Source organism: Zophobas morio, unplaced genomic scaffold, assembly GCF_036711695.1.
Source record: "Zophobas morio isolate AGI-343-1 ecotype UQ-CSIRO unplaced genomic scaffold, CSIRO_AGI_Zmor_V1 ptg000024l, whole genome shotgun sequence".
NCBI lineage: Eukaryota > Metazoa > Arthropoda > Insecta > Coleoptera > Tenebrionidae > Zophobas > Zophobas morio.
This window is the reverse complement of record NW_026972129.1, coordinates 20,575,026-20,588,784: the sequence shown is the minus strand read 5'-3', so window position 1 is coordinate 20,588,784 and position 13,759 is coordinate 20,575,026. Positions and strand designations below refer to the sequence as shown.

The window sequence follows — 13,759 nt, the reverse complement described above, 5'->3', positions numbered from 1 at the left end:
AACCCAACTTGATATGATTTTAAAAACAAATATGTAACAGAATCTGTTTCTTTTGACGCTAGTTATAAATAATATCGTTTACAGAATTTCATTGCGTCGATCTGTGCTAGAACTCTAGACTAACTAAATTTGTATGATATGCCCTATACCTACATGATGTATAGCATTGTCTATAAACGTAACGTTTACTTTAAAATTGCATCTTCCACTAAGAAAATAAAAGAGCACCCAGAAACATGATATGAATATATAGAATCGAGAACGATGGAAGACATCAACTTTTACATGAAGTGCTTTTATCCACATCGGTAACTAGCGGAGGTTCTTTTTGATCTCATGAGTCGAAATTAAAAATTTGACACGAAATGCTTTGTGTCTGCCTTTTCAGTTGGCAAATTTAATTACAGCTACCGTCTGTTTCCAAGTTACACTTCGCAATTGTAGCCCAGACAAACATTGTGTTGATTCCATATCGTGTAGCATAACTAACTTTATAAAATTACGAGCTCGAAAGGTTCAAATCATTTACGAAATTAGGGAGCTCCGAAGTCCCAGTTAAACTTTGCTCTAAAGAATCTATGGTTACGTGAATAAATTTGGCGTCTACGCAGCAGTTTTTGGTGTGTATAATAAAGCAGAATTTGCTGTTAAAATGCCGTAAAGATTTTCACAGTGTAACAAGTTTAGTTAATAACGTTGACTTACCTGCAACATAGAGATTAAACAAAGTTTCGGAAGTTGGCTGATTCAGCGACATTAAATTATATAATCACATAGTTATTGCGAATAGAGATTTGAAATTTGTGTTTCTGCGCTGCTGTCAGTTTGCTTAATTTATTTTATTATCTGCTCTACAATCGAATATTTGAACTTTGCTAGATAAAAGTTTCGTTCCTCTAACGATAGTGTTTCCCGAGAGACACTGGGGAAATTATTAATGTTCTCTGACTTTCTGCGACGGTTTCATTTTAGCTTTGGAGTAATTAAAGTCGCATCCAAACAAACTTGCTTACAACATTGTAGGTTGCTCAATCTGTTGAACATTTTGGTAGGTAAGTTGAGAGTTAAGTTAAATTTACAAGTTGGGGGTGCAAACCAAAGGCGCTGCATTAAACACAGAAGTTGGAATATTTGCTCATACAATGCCTAAACCTGTTTTCAACTAAACAACTAAACTTACTACTATGCATTTAGTTTAAAACATATATACATATTATAAAGCACTGTTTGCCAGATAAATTTTTACACCAATTATTGTCAACTAAGCTATGGTAGTTAATAAAATTTTTATAATTAAACATTACGTTATTGATAGAACTGGAGAATAACAGCTTCAAGTAACTTCGTTAAAAATTAATAAACTTTCGGAAGTGAGTAAACTCGTAGAAGTACACACTTTAACTATAACGCTTTTAGAAAATACTTAGGTCGCTGAAGATGAAACTAGTAGTTGTTTTCGAAACATGTCCACCTTTTTGACTATTATCCATTTATATCAATACAGATTTTTGTGATACGTGTTTTTTTTTATCTACTTCACTTTGAGCTTGAACAATAAGTTTAGACGCTTTTCATTATTTATCTCTTCCTTTGTTTCAAAATTTAAATTTAAATTTCAGTGCAATGTTTTTTTTTTAACTTTTAAGTGATTACGATTGCAGCAAAAACCCATGCAAATCTATATTAATATAAACTAGAAATAGTTCATAGTGAAACAATTTCGAAAATATTGGACATAAATTGCACTTTTTCAACCAATTTTAAAATGGACTTACGATTGTAAGTTCAAATTATAGTAAACTGAATTTAAGAGTGCTTATGGAAAAAATATTCCTTAATCTGTTGTTATCAATTAATTATAATCCGAAAGTAAAGGTGCATACATGGTATATTACGCTTTGATTACGTGAGAAATTGCTTTCTAAACACTGTTGAAGTAGTAAAGAAGATTAAATAAAACGTCCAGTAATTTGGGAATTGTTTTATAACGTCGATGAATTACGGATAAAAATAAAAGAAACATAAATTTTGATACTATTTTAAAGCGAGCATACACCAACGAATCGTCTTATTCAAAGCGAATGTACAACAGGTTCCGTAGTGTAGCGGTTATCACGTCTGCTTTACACGCAGAAGGTCCCCGGTTCGATCCCGGGCGGAACCACTTTTTTTTTCTTTTAAATAATAGAAATTGTAAATCATAAACCTTATTTTATTTTAAAAACCAAGCAGTAATACAATCTATATTTATTTATTCTTTTGTCATAATGTTTAAAGCTCTATTGGTGTTTGATTTTTCAATGACAAATTATAAATAAGTGAATTGTAAGTTTTTTTGCATTATGTTTGTGAATCTAAATATTATCAGGAACGAATATTTTCGCTGCCGAAGAAAGAAATCATCAGTTCGTTAGGAAAGGTTTTAACTTAAAATGATTTTCATAATTTGTTTATATTTTAGAAGTAAAAGATGTAATGAAATTAAAATATCTGATTATTAAACTAATATGTTAAGTGACATGATTATTATGTAACATATGAAAATTGTTTAGGTAATGAGAATCAACATTTACTATTATTCACTCAATAGAAATAACAAGGTCCCGTAGTGTAGTGGTTATCACGTCTGCTTCACACGCAGAAGGTCCCCGGTTCGATCCCGGGCGGAACCAGTCTTTTTTTTTGTTTAATGTTTAAAAGATATCACTTTCTAAATAGATTTTTTCATTTCAATTTATTCAATTAATAATTCATTGGTACTCTTACAGTTAAATGAGAATGAATTGAATTGTTTTGTCGTTTAGTGTAGGTAGCTCTCGTTCTCCTGTTTAATAATTTTTTAAATACATAGTACTTTAAAATTTTGTTATAGTTTTTACTTGCGTAAAATAGACACTGACTTTAGAAAAAAAATTGGATTTACCATTACGAAAATCAACTGATTGTAAGTAAAATTAATACGACTAGTAGAAATTAAATGTGAAATACTCCATAATAATTCTTGTTTTGGACTTTAGAATTTGTTAAAAATTATCACTGTGCAAATATTTATATAATTTCACTGGATGTGGTTACCTTTGAAGTTTTTTTGCAATCTCAAAACGCTGAATAATAAAAATAAATTTCAAGGAATTTTAAGGGTTTGGCTAGTAAGAATCGCATTATTAGAAACTAGCAACTTTACTGTTAAAATATAAAAATGAAAGTTTATATAGACTTTGAGGTAAGACATAAGTAAATACGTAAAATAGCTAGACTTTATAACTATAATGAAAATCAGGTTTAACACTAGTTGATTCAGGTATTCAGAATGATGAGAAGGTTGTGCATGGACTTGATAAATTGGCAACACGTCCGCGAAAGCTCGCGTGTATAATATGTTGCCTATGTACCCGAGATGGTGCCAACTAAACGTGCATTGAATAAGATTAAGGGAAGCTTGTGTTTTGAAAACACGCTTTTTCGAAGAATCCATCCTGCAGTCCGTAGATGTAACTTGTTAATTTCGAAAACGATTTCGAATATTATTAGTATAAACAGAATGAAAATTCTAACGAAAAAATACATAATACACAGTGCTAGGCAGTATCTAGATACTTTTATCTAAATAAAGTATCTAGATACATTTTTGGGTATCTAGTATCTGTATCTAGATAAAATCGAATTTAAGCACAAAATATTTGTATCTAGATACAAAATTAATGGCGCAGATACAGATACATTTTTTATTTCACTTTTTTTCAGTAAACTCAAATCCATAAGGTTGTAACCACTCCCTAGTGTAAATTTTTAAAAATTATTCAGTGTAAATCTGTCTTTTAATAACCTGGTGACATATTTGGTGACCTGTCAATATAATGTCAGTTCATTCATGTATTCGCGACACATGATTACGTTCGACTTCACTGCAATTCTTGCACTCCTGCACAGGTTATTTCATAATTATCATTGTAACTTGTCGCAATATTGTAAAAACTGATAAACAATTTTCAATAAAAACAGGATAACCTGAGTCTTCATGGTAATTATAATACAAGAGCAACGATAAATAGAAACGTGTTTTATCTTTCATCTGTAGAAAGAATGCCACCTGCTGTAATTTAGACTTGCAGTCGATACGTTTACGAATTACGATAAAATGAACCCAAAAATATTGTGGTCACGAATGAAATCAAATATTGGGCTGGTAAAAAAACAAGGTGAATTGATTTATTTATTGTTGCTGCTTCATAAAAATTACTTTACAGATGGGGAATAACTGAGATATTCAGAATTTGTTTAAATTATTGTACATGAGTATACGTGATAATTATATGTGTGGCTAACTATGACTCGAAGGATCAGCTCTCTCGACTGAAATGATCAATCTCGCGAGCAACACCAAAATTGTCTATAATGGGTAGATCACCTTAATTAGTTGCAATGGATGACCAATTTTTCATCAAAAAAATGGGACACCAACAAGTCTTTAATGTTATGTTTAATAACTCTAATATTTGGTACTACTTATTATTTACAAAATGTACAAGGGATTTGGTTGAAGGCGATAGGTCTGGCTATGCTCCTCCGTCCTGACGATTTTAGTGGTAATAATGAACAAAATGTAACTTCACAAAATTCAGAGGCTAAAATAATAGGTATGTTGAAAATAATTTGACGGCTTATTTAAACTTACTGTTACAGGAGTGGTTAGAAACATTGGGAACACATAGACCAAATAACCAAAAAGCAATTATTTTTCTGTTGTTAACTTTCTTAAATCTGAATCCCATGGATTTTAATACTCAACGTAAAGTATTTAAACTTGCTGTATATTCTGGATGTTCTTTCGCAAAAATAAACAAATCCTGAAGAGTAAAAAAACTCATTTTTTTTGTTTTTGTCAAATATACGGTAGGTTAGATCTTCTTTAAATTCCAAATTTGAATACCACTGCGATTTTTGTTTTGGTTTCCACTTTGCTTCTTGTAACGGTTCTCCAGATTGGTGTTGGGTTATAATTTTGTGGGCTTGACATCGAGAACACTATGGAAAGGATAGGAATTAATGATAAGTTTACAGGGAAAGTATGCAGTGCTTGAATTTAATGAGGGACATTTAGTTGTATTGTGTAGGATATAAAGAGTGGGTATAAAACTTGAAAAGACAATGTTGTACTAAAAAGCGAGATATACACTTTCAACTTGAGATAGTTAAAACTAAAAGTCCTTCGACATACCACCATGTTGTAATAACATGAAAGAAGTTCCGAATGTCGATACGTTACTCTCATAGTATAGTACTCTCTTTCCATGGTATAAGAATAACTACATACTGAAAAGATTTTTACAAGCTTGAATTCAAGTTCTCGGGAGGATGCTTGGGGATAAGCAAGTTTCAATTCATTGTGGCAGTTGGCAAGTGCCATTTTCATCTGCTTATTTACCACAATATGCCGTGTCGGTACCATTTTTCAATGGTATGGTTTAATAACAAACTGTGAGATATTTAAATAAAACTCTCTTCGTGCGTAATTGTCAAATTTTGACATATGCGCCGCTACCAATCTGTTCATGTGAAAAACACCATTGGCTGTAATGCCAACCTTACAATTTAACGAGTGGTTACAACCTTATGGATTTAACTTTTTTTTGTAGTTATTAGTTGAGTTATACTAGTTAGTAATTTTTGATACTTCATGTTGGTGATTTTGGTCACATAAACAAAAATAGAGGTAAGAGGTCCACTAATAATAGTGTTCTGTCACGGAAATTTTCATATTTTAAATACCATAATTTCCGACACTGTAGCCTTCAGTACTTATACATCTTTAAATATAATCCTGAGAGATAATAAATCTAAGCCATGGTAAGATGGTATTTTAAAAACCATAAACCACAATTCACTATTCACTGCGTTTTATCCTTGGCGCAATGCATTTTATCTGTGTACCTGAGCAACCCAGGCCCGGTAAGCCCGCTGGTTGTATCTATGTTATTAAATAAGAGTAATTTTAATAGTAAAAATATTTGTTTAAGGTATGTTATTATTTTTAGAAAATAATAATTGCGTGTTACATAATGATTAATTTTTTCAATTAGCACAAATTAGTTCTGTAATCGACTAATCGAATGTTCAATACATACATTTCTCTAGCATAAATCGCATATTTGTTACTGTTTTATACCTTTATTTTTCAGACAAATGTAGCATCTTTTCCTGTTGCCACATGTGTCATTTCTTCACTTTTTCATTGTTGGACCTAACGCGAGGCGGGCTTGGCAGGTGCGTTTTGCCCTAAAATGTGCCGATTATGTTTAAGTGTAAATCTTGGACAATGAAATTAATATTTTTACAACCCTCGGTAGAATAATTGATCGTGATATATTCTCAGAAATCGTGAAACGAGATTAAAATAAAATGAGTTTCAACAAAAATCTGAAAATTTAAAGTTGCACTCTGGTGATTCCGACCTGCCAGGCAGCCTTTGACCCTATAAAGGGTTTAAATACCTGTCTAAGAAATTGTACTTATTTTGCCTTAAACGGAACCAGCAATTCTTCCTAAAATGTATATACCTGCCGCACCGGGATAGACGATTACCGGACATGGTCATAAAAACATGGTAAGCCGATATTGAAGAATAATTTATGACAGGTTGTCGACAACAGACCTTCAGCACAGAATAATCATTTCCCGTATTCTTTTGAAATAGTAATTTTAATGCTGGAGATAATTATTAGATATACTCAAACACAATTTGGATACTGTAGTATGGAAATAAAAACAAAAAAATATTCTTTTTAAGCGTACATAATAAATATTGCACAATTTGCGACACATCAAAGAGCGAAACGATGGTCTATTTGCAAGAAAAAAGAAGATTTTTCAGTCTTGAATAACCATGTTACAATAAAATGTTTATGTTTTAAATTTAATACCACAATCCCTTCTTCTGCACCTATGGAACGGGTGTTTAGTAGCGGAAACCAAATTCTGACACCAAGAAAAATAATTTAGGTGACAATAAATTCGAAATGTTGTTAATTTTAAAAAATTCATTAAACAATACATAAAAAAATACATAAACATGTTTTCAGTTATTTTATTCGCCAAAGCTTCAAAAAGTATCTGTTTTCTTGTATCTGTGATCTAGATACATTTCGAAAAAATCGAAAACAATCTGATCTAGATACTTTTATCTTCCATATATCTATATCGTAACTAGATATTTTTAAAAGTATCTGTCCCCAACACTGGTGCCAACTAAACGTGCGTTGAATAAGACAAGCTTCTGTTTTGAAAACACGGTTTTTCGAAGAATCCATCCTGCAGTCCGTATATGTAACTTGTTAATTTCGAAAACGACTTCGAATATTATTAGGATAAACAGAATGAAAATTCTAATGAAAAAATAATACATATTACAGACCTGCCCTACTTCTGTTGAAAGAATAGATGAATTAATATATAGAATAGTATATTATACGCCGAAGTAGTGAAGACAATCATTATCGACCGAACGCAAATTATATAGAACCCGAGACGCCAAGCGTCGAGGGTTATAAGTTATAAGCGTGAGGTCTATAAAGGTCTCACTACCGTGGCGTATATACTATTTTTTTCACTAGTAGCAATGAAGCATGTTCAAAAAGAATTGAGGTTATGTACGAAATACTTGATGTAATTATTTCTCAAAGTGAATAAATGTATGCAACTACCATTACTTACATGGTATTTCGTAGACGGTCGAAGATAATTCTACAAACTTCAGCGACGATATTTCTTATGTATTGCACCCCAAACCGTCACTTTCGGACGCGTTATTCAAATTTGAGTGAAACTTTCAGAGTTCGACTTATTCGATCGTCATTATTATTATTATTATTATTATTATTATTATTATTATTGGTTATGTTGGCCAACAGGTGTGAGCCCAATTACAGACCAACAATAAAATTGCAAACATAATCAACAGCTAATTAATTACTGCTTTACTCAGATAAGAATAGTTAACCAATTCAAACGCAGGTATAATATTAAATTTATCTATTGTATGCAGAAAAACAAAGGGACAGGTAGAAAGAGAAATGAGAGAGCAAGAAAGAGGAGAAATATTATCATTTTTATCTAAATATATCAAAGGAATTCTGAAGTAGGTTATATTGATTACACATCTCATAAATAGGAGAGTATTTTTCTATATTAAGACGAGGTGTTCGCAGATAAAAACAGGGGTGAGAACGAGCAGACGATCTAGGAACGAAGAACGATAATTTACTGAGAAGATCAGAACAGTCAATATCAAAATTTATTAACTTTTTAAGAAAGATTAACAAAGCCTTTATTCGTCTTGTATTCAGATCCTCCAACTCAAATCTTGAAAGAAGTACCGAATGAGGTGATCCTCTGGCTGGGTAAACACCATCCTCCCTATATGCCAAGTATTTTAGAAAACGACGCTGAACTTTTTCCACTGCCTGGATATGACATTGTGTAAACGGTGACCATACTATACTAGCATACTCCAGCTTCGATCGAACATAAGCAAAATATAAAACTCGCATGCAACCAATGTCCTTAAAATTCCTGCTGCATCTAATAATTAAGCCTAGTGACTTTAGGGCTTTTGAACACATGTTGCTAATATGATTCTCAAATGTCAATTTGGAATTAAAGAAGACTCCTAAATCATAATGTGTCTCCACTCTGGTTATAAGTGAATTGCTTAAGCTATAATTAAACATTATTTGCATGCTTTTATTAGTGATGGACAAGATTTTGCATTTACTGTAATTTACAGGAAGGAAATGGGAAGAACTATAGCTTAGAAAAATATCAAGATCGTTCTGCAAAATAATACAATCTTCAACTGATGTAATTTGTCTGTAAATTTTTAAGTCATCAGCATAAATTAAGACATTTGACTTAATGTTCTTAACGATATCATTGATGTATATGACAAACAACAGAGGTCCCAATACTGAGCCCTGAGGCACACCAGAGGGTACAACAGTAATTATCGACTCATGACCTTGATATTTGACACGCTGTAATATACTACACAAATAAGAACCAATTAGCTTAATGAGAGAATCAGAAAACCCAAAGTTACACAATTTTGCTAACAGGATATTATGATTAAGTTTTTCAAAAGCTTTAGAATAATCGGTGTAAACTACATCAACCTGAAGTTTTGCATCGAGTTGGTCAGCTGCAAACTGCGTAAAAGCACACAAATTTGTAACAGTAGACCGGTCAATGACAAATCCATGCTGAGAATCACTAATTAAACTGCGAATATTGAAAAAGAAAGATTTATGCAACACCGTTTCAAAGATCTTGGCGAAGTTACATATCAAAGATATAGGTCTGTAATTTTCCACAGCAGTTCGTTCGCCACATTTAAAAACTTATAAGAGCACATCATCTGCGAAGGAATGGCATTAGAACTATTTAAATTATTAACGTAAGACCAAAACCTGCGAGGTTCAAACTTGATTTTAGCTTCAAGATTAGAAGTGTAGTTGACAAAAGCAGCTTTTATATCCCGTTTAAGTTCAGATCTAACTCTTTTAAAACGACTATATGTTCCCACACTTTTCCTTAATCTGAAATTACGAAGCAGCCTCCATTTAAGTTTTAAATTGCTGATGATTGCAGTTGTGAACCAAGGAGGAAAAGATGATTTCCGTAAGCGATGGGTTTTCGGAACATGCAATTCAAGTGCCATGTTAATCTGATCATAAAAAAGAGAGCAAGCCTGATTGACATCATTAATGTTATTAAGGAACTCCCAATTGGAATCTGTCAAATATTTATATAAACCAGGATAATCAGCTCTTCGAAAATTCCACTGTTTATGAGCAGATCTATTATTATTTATCGATTTCTGTCCAGGTTTCTGCCGCTTTATAGTGATCAAAAGGGATGGGTGATGAAGATCCTCATTAACCAGAGAATCAGAAGCCTTTTCAACTAAACAGTGGAATCCTGAAATCACTAAATCGAGACACCGCCCATTAGCATTGATGATATTGTTAAACTGTCGGTAATCACAAAAATATAAAAAGTTATATAAAGATGACAGAGGACTATTACCCGTTACAAAACCAGATGAACTGTATTGATAATAATTAGAAATATTAAAATCCCCAATTAGGAGAACTCGCTGATTATATAATTCAGTTGTGGCAGAGATTAAATGAAATAACAATTCATATTCCTCGACATTGGCTTTAGGTTGTATGTAAATTACGAAAATATAGATAGTGAAACTGGCTGCAGAACATTTGACACAAACTAAATCCGTGAATTGCAACGATCCAAATCCTCGAGACTGTAAATCTATCTGAGATACTGTATATTCACAAGTAGCAGCTAACAGGACGCCTCCCCCTTTTGAAACATTCATTTTTTCAAAGTTCCTATCAGATCTAATAACTTGGAAATGATCTGGACAAAATTCAGAGTCAAAAATCGAAGAGCTAAGCCAAGTCTCCGTAATGCAGACAAAATCAAAATCACAACAAATCATTGAATTACGTAGGTCTGCCAGTTTGGAATTTAAACCTCTAGCATTTTGATAGTAAACTAGAATATTAGGAGAGCGAGTATGAGAAGAATATACAGATACTGATCGTGTAGAAGAAGTCAGGGAAGCGTTGATGTTAATGTGTGAAGCTAAGCTTTCCCAGGAAGAACTTAAATCCTGATTTGTTGTGAAGAAGAAAGGTACATCCTCGGATAATATGGAAGTTGATTGCTATGCCGATAGTCGAAAGAGATCTTGTTTTATTTTGTTGATGGCCGTGTTATATGCATGACAACTATGGCGGTCCCATGCAGCATGATCGGTATTAATAAGCTCAGAAGTACCAGTACCTTTTATGTTTTTACAATTAATACAGCAAAGAGTCTCTGCTTTACACTCACTTAACTCATGCTTATCAGTACAACGAGGACAACATAAATTATTTTTGCAGTATTTAGACGAATGATTGAAACCATTGCACTTAAAACAGCGGGAAATATCGATACCACAAAAAATTGAACAGCTATTTAAACCAATTAAACAATGACCAATGCTAACCGCTTTTTTATAAGTGGAAATGTCTACTTCGATAACTGCTTGGAAGCGATCAGACTTATTTTTTACAGGAGAGTATTTTAATAACTTGTATTCGTTACTGTTATCAAAGATAAATTCATTCTGTTTAGTCAAATAATTTATAACACTGTCTTTATCGACATCATCAGATAAACCAGCTATTCTAATTTGAGGACGCAGCGTTTTAATTTCGCGAATATCATAGGCAGAAGAAAGTTTATTTTTCGCTAATTGTGTAAATCGCTTAACATCATCACAACCTAGTAGCACACAGCCATCTTTAAGGTTCTTCACTTTACCAATGTTAACCGAAGATTCAACAGGGTCCACGCTAGTCATAATATCAGACTTAGTTTTGTTAACTGTTTGAGTCTTATCCTTTGGTTTGATAATAACAGTTTGCTGAGAATTTTTAGCGATAGCCTCAGCATAAGACGTTTTAGTGGTCACATCAATAGGTGTTAAATTATTTTCAGTAACTGGACGAGAATGTGAATCTTTGGTTAATTTTACGACTTCATTCCGTAGCTGAGAATTCTCCAAGCATAGATTACGAATTTCTGTTTGTAAAATATCAATTTTATCCCCGAAAGGCTGCAATTCACTTTTAACAATGCCTGCCACTAATTCTCTAAACTGGTCAGTGGTCATAGTTATTTACACAACTAGTTCTGGAAAGCCTCCCTGCGGTCGTGCCGCAAACAAGCGTTCATGCGGGAAGCAGCTTTCACAAACGTGTTGTGTAGAATATTTTTTGCAACGAATAAATTTTTAAAATTAAAACATGAGTTGTGAGAATTATTTATAGACAATCAAGTCGGCAGCGCTGTAAACACGTCACTACCACGGTGGTCACTACGTTGACACTACCAGCCTACTTTAAAATTTAAATTAATCTAGCAGCATGAATTGAACACCAAAATTTACTGCCAACAAAAAGCAAAGGGCGGTATGAACGCGCGCACCAAAAATTTTTTAGATCAGTGCCATAGAAACAAGGTCGCAAAATGTACTGAAAATGTTTTGTTGGCATACTTCAAGGAAATACCCCACAAAAGATCTTTGTGGTCAGTGTATTATATGCTTAAGTCATGCATAATTTTAAAACAAAACACTGACAGTTCAAAATTGATTCTTTACATAAAAAGACAAACTCAGCAGCATCAACCAAAAAAGTCGGCGGTTTTGGAACATGCGCATATAGTTAAATTTATTGCAGAAGCGCCCGATTCAACATGTTTAATGACGAAAGTAAGATTGACACATACTAATAAACAAATTACTATAACAACAATTACTATTTTATTTCAGGCAGCATTAGTTTTAGGCATTTCTGGCATGTGCAGAAGGGGGGAGGTCTGCAACATGAAACCGTCTGATTTAGAACTTAAAACAGACATTATTGTTGTTACTGTACGGAGACAACAACAAACACTCCTAGAACTTTCGTTGTATCTCACCCACAGTGGATTGATATCATAAAAAAGTACAATAGTCTTAGGAAAACAAATGATTCGCGTTTTTTCCTCACTCATCACAACGGTAAATGCACAAAATTGCCTGTTGGAATCAACACTATCGGTAAAATACCGTCAAGAATAGCTGAATATCTTCACCTGCCACATCCAGAACACTTCACGGGCCACTGCTTCCGTAGAAGTGCTGCAACAGCAATGGCTAATCATGGGCAAGGTTTGATTGCAATCAAACAGCTAGAGGGAGTGGAAATCCTCTGCTGTTGCAGAAACTTAACAAAACAAGACTGCTTACCTTCAACGTCATCTGCTCCTGTAAGATTATGTGTACAAAGTGTAATATACTTATGCTGTTAGATGATGATTGATCTAATGATTCTTCTCTTGATAAATGTTGCTTGACATTTTGCCATGTGATCACTGCAAAATATGCACATACTTTTTGTAAGTAGGTGATTCTACAACAATCTTCTTTTAATTTTAAAGGGTACATTTTTAAAATTGACGTTTTCTGATAACCTGAACCAAAAACAAAAACGAAATATTTAGCAAAACTCAAAAGTGAAACTCTCTCCCACTTGCCTTCAACATTATTGCCAAACTATAGGGCGATCTCGTTGATTTGTAGCACTATTATACAGGGTGCCGCATCCAAGTCTGGATATAGGGAATTAACATGGGAATTGGTTTTTATTTTATAATATCTCCCCAGATCACTTTGAAGCTATTATTGAGTGATGCCTTTGTGGGGGTCGAAGAGGGCTATCGGCCAGTATTTTTTTCAAATCGTTGCATCGCGCTCATACACTGTAAAAAAGTTTTAAAAATGGTATTTTGAAATTCGCGCCCGCTCCGATTTGTCGCGAAATGTTCCGTCGTACTGTCGAAGTTCGGCGATCGCGTCTTTCCAATAACCATGCAAAATCCAAATGTCAAAGCGAAATTAGAAATTATTCTCATCAGAAATCAACGAACAACTCAAACTGAATTATTTTATCCAGTGTGATGATTATTGTAGGACAAATTAAACGGAATAAATGCACAAATTGATCCATTCATTCGTCATAGTGCGCGACCCCGTCAAACGAGCCATTTCGAACTACACTCAGGCCGTATCCAAAAAGCCCGAGATGAAGACTTCGAGCTGCTGGTCTTCCTCAAAACCCCATCAAAGCCCATCGGCAGTATTGTGACA

The 13,759-nt window shown here is 33.4% G+C and overlaps 1 long non-coding RNA gene and 2 other non-coding genes across 4 annotated transcripts; all 3 read left to right on the top strand.

Annotated features, from left to right (window-relative positions):
- The first annotated feature begins 2,091 nt into the window (after positions 1–2,091).
- Positions 2,092–2,164, top strand: Trnav-uac (transfer RNA valine (anticodon UAC)). The gene has a single exon. It is a non-coding gene; the product is annotated as a tRNA-Val (tRNA).
- A 435-nt stretch (positions 2,165–2,599) lies between these two features.
- On the top strand, positions 2,600–2,672 carry Trnav-cac (transfer RNA valine (anticodon CAC)). Its single transcript has one exon. It is a non-coding gene; the product is annotated as a tRNA-Val (tRNA).
- A 1,071-nt stretch (positions 2,673–3,743) lies between these two features.
- LOC135135367 (uncharacterized) lies at positions 3,744–4,863 on the top strand. Of its 2 annotated transcripts, XR_010281519.1 has the most exons (3): positions 3,758–4,021; positions 4,079–4,199; positions 4,248–4,863. It is a non-coding gene; the product is annotated as an uncharacterized LOC135135367 (long non-coding RNA). The 2 variants fall into 2 exon arrangements; XR_010281518.1 differs by having other exon boundaries at positions 3,744–4,199.
- Positions 4,864–13,759: the final 8,896 nt, after the last annotated feature.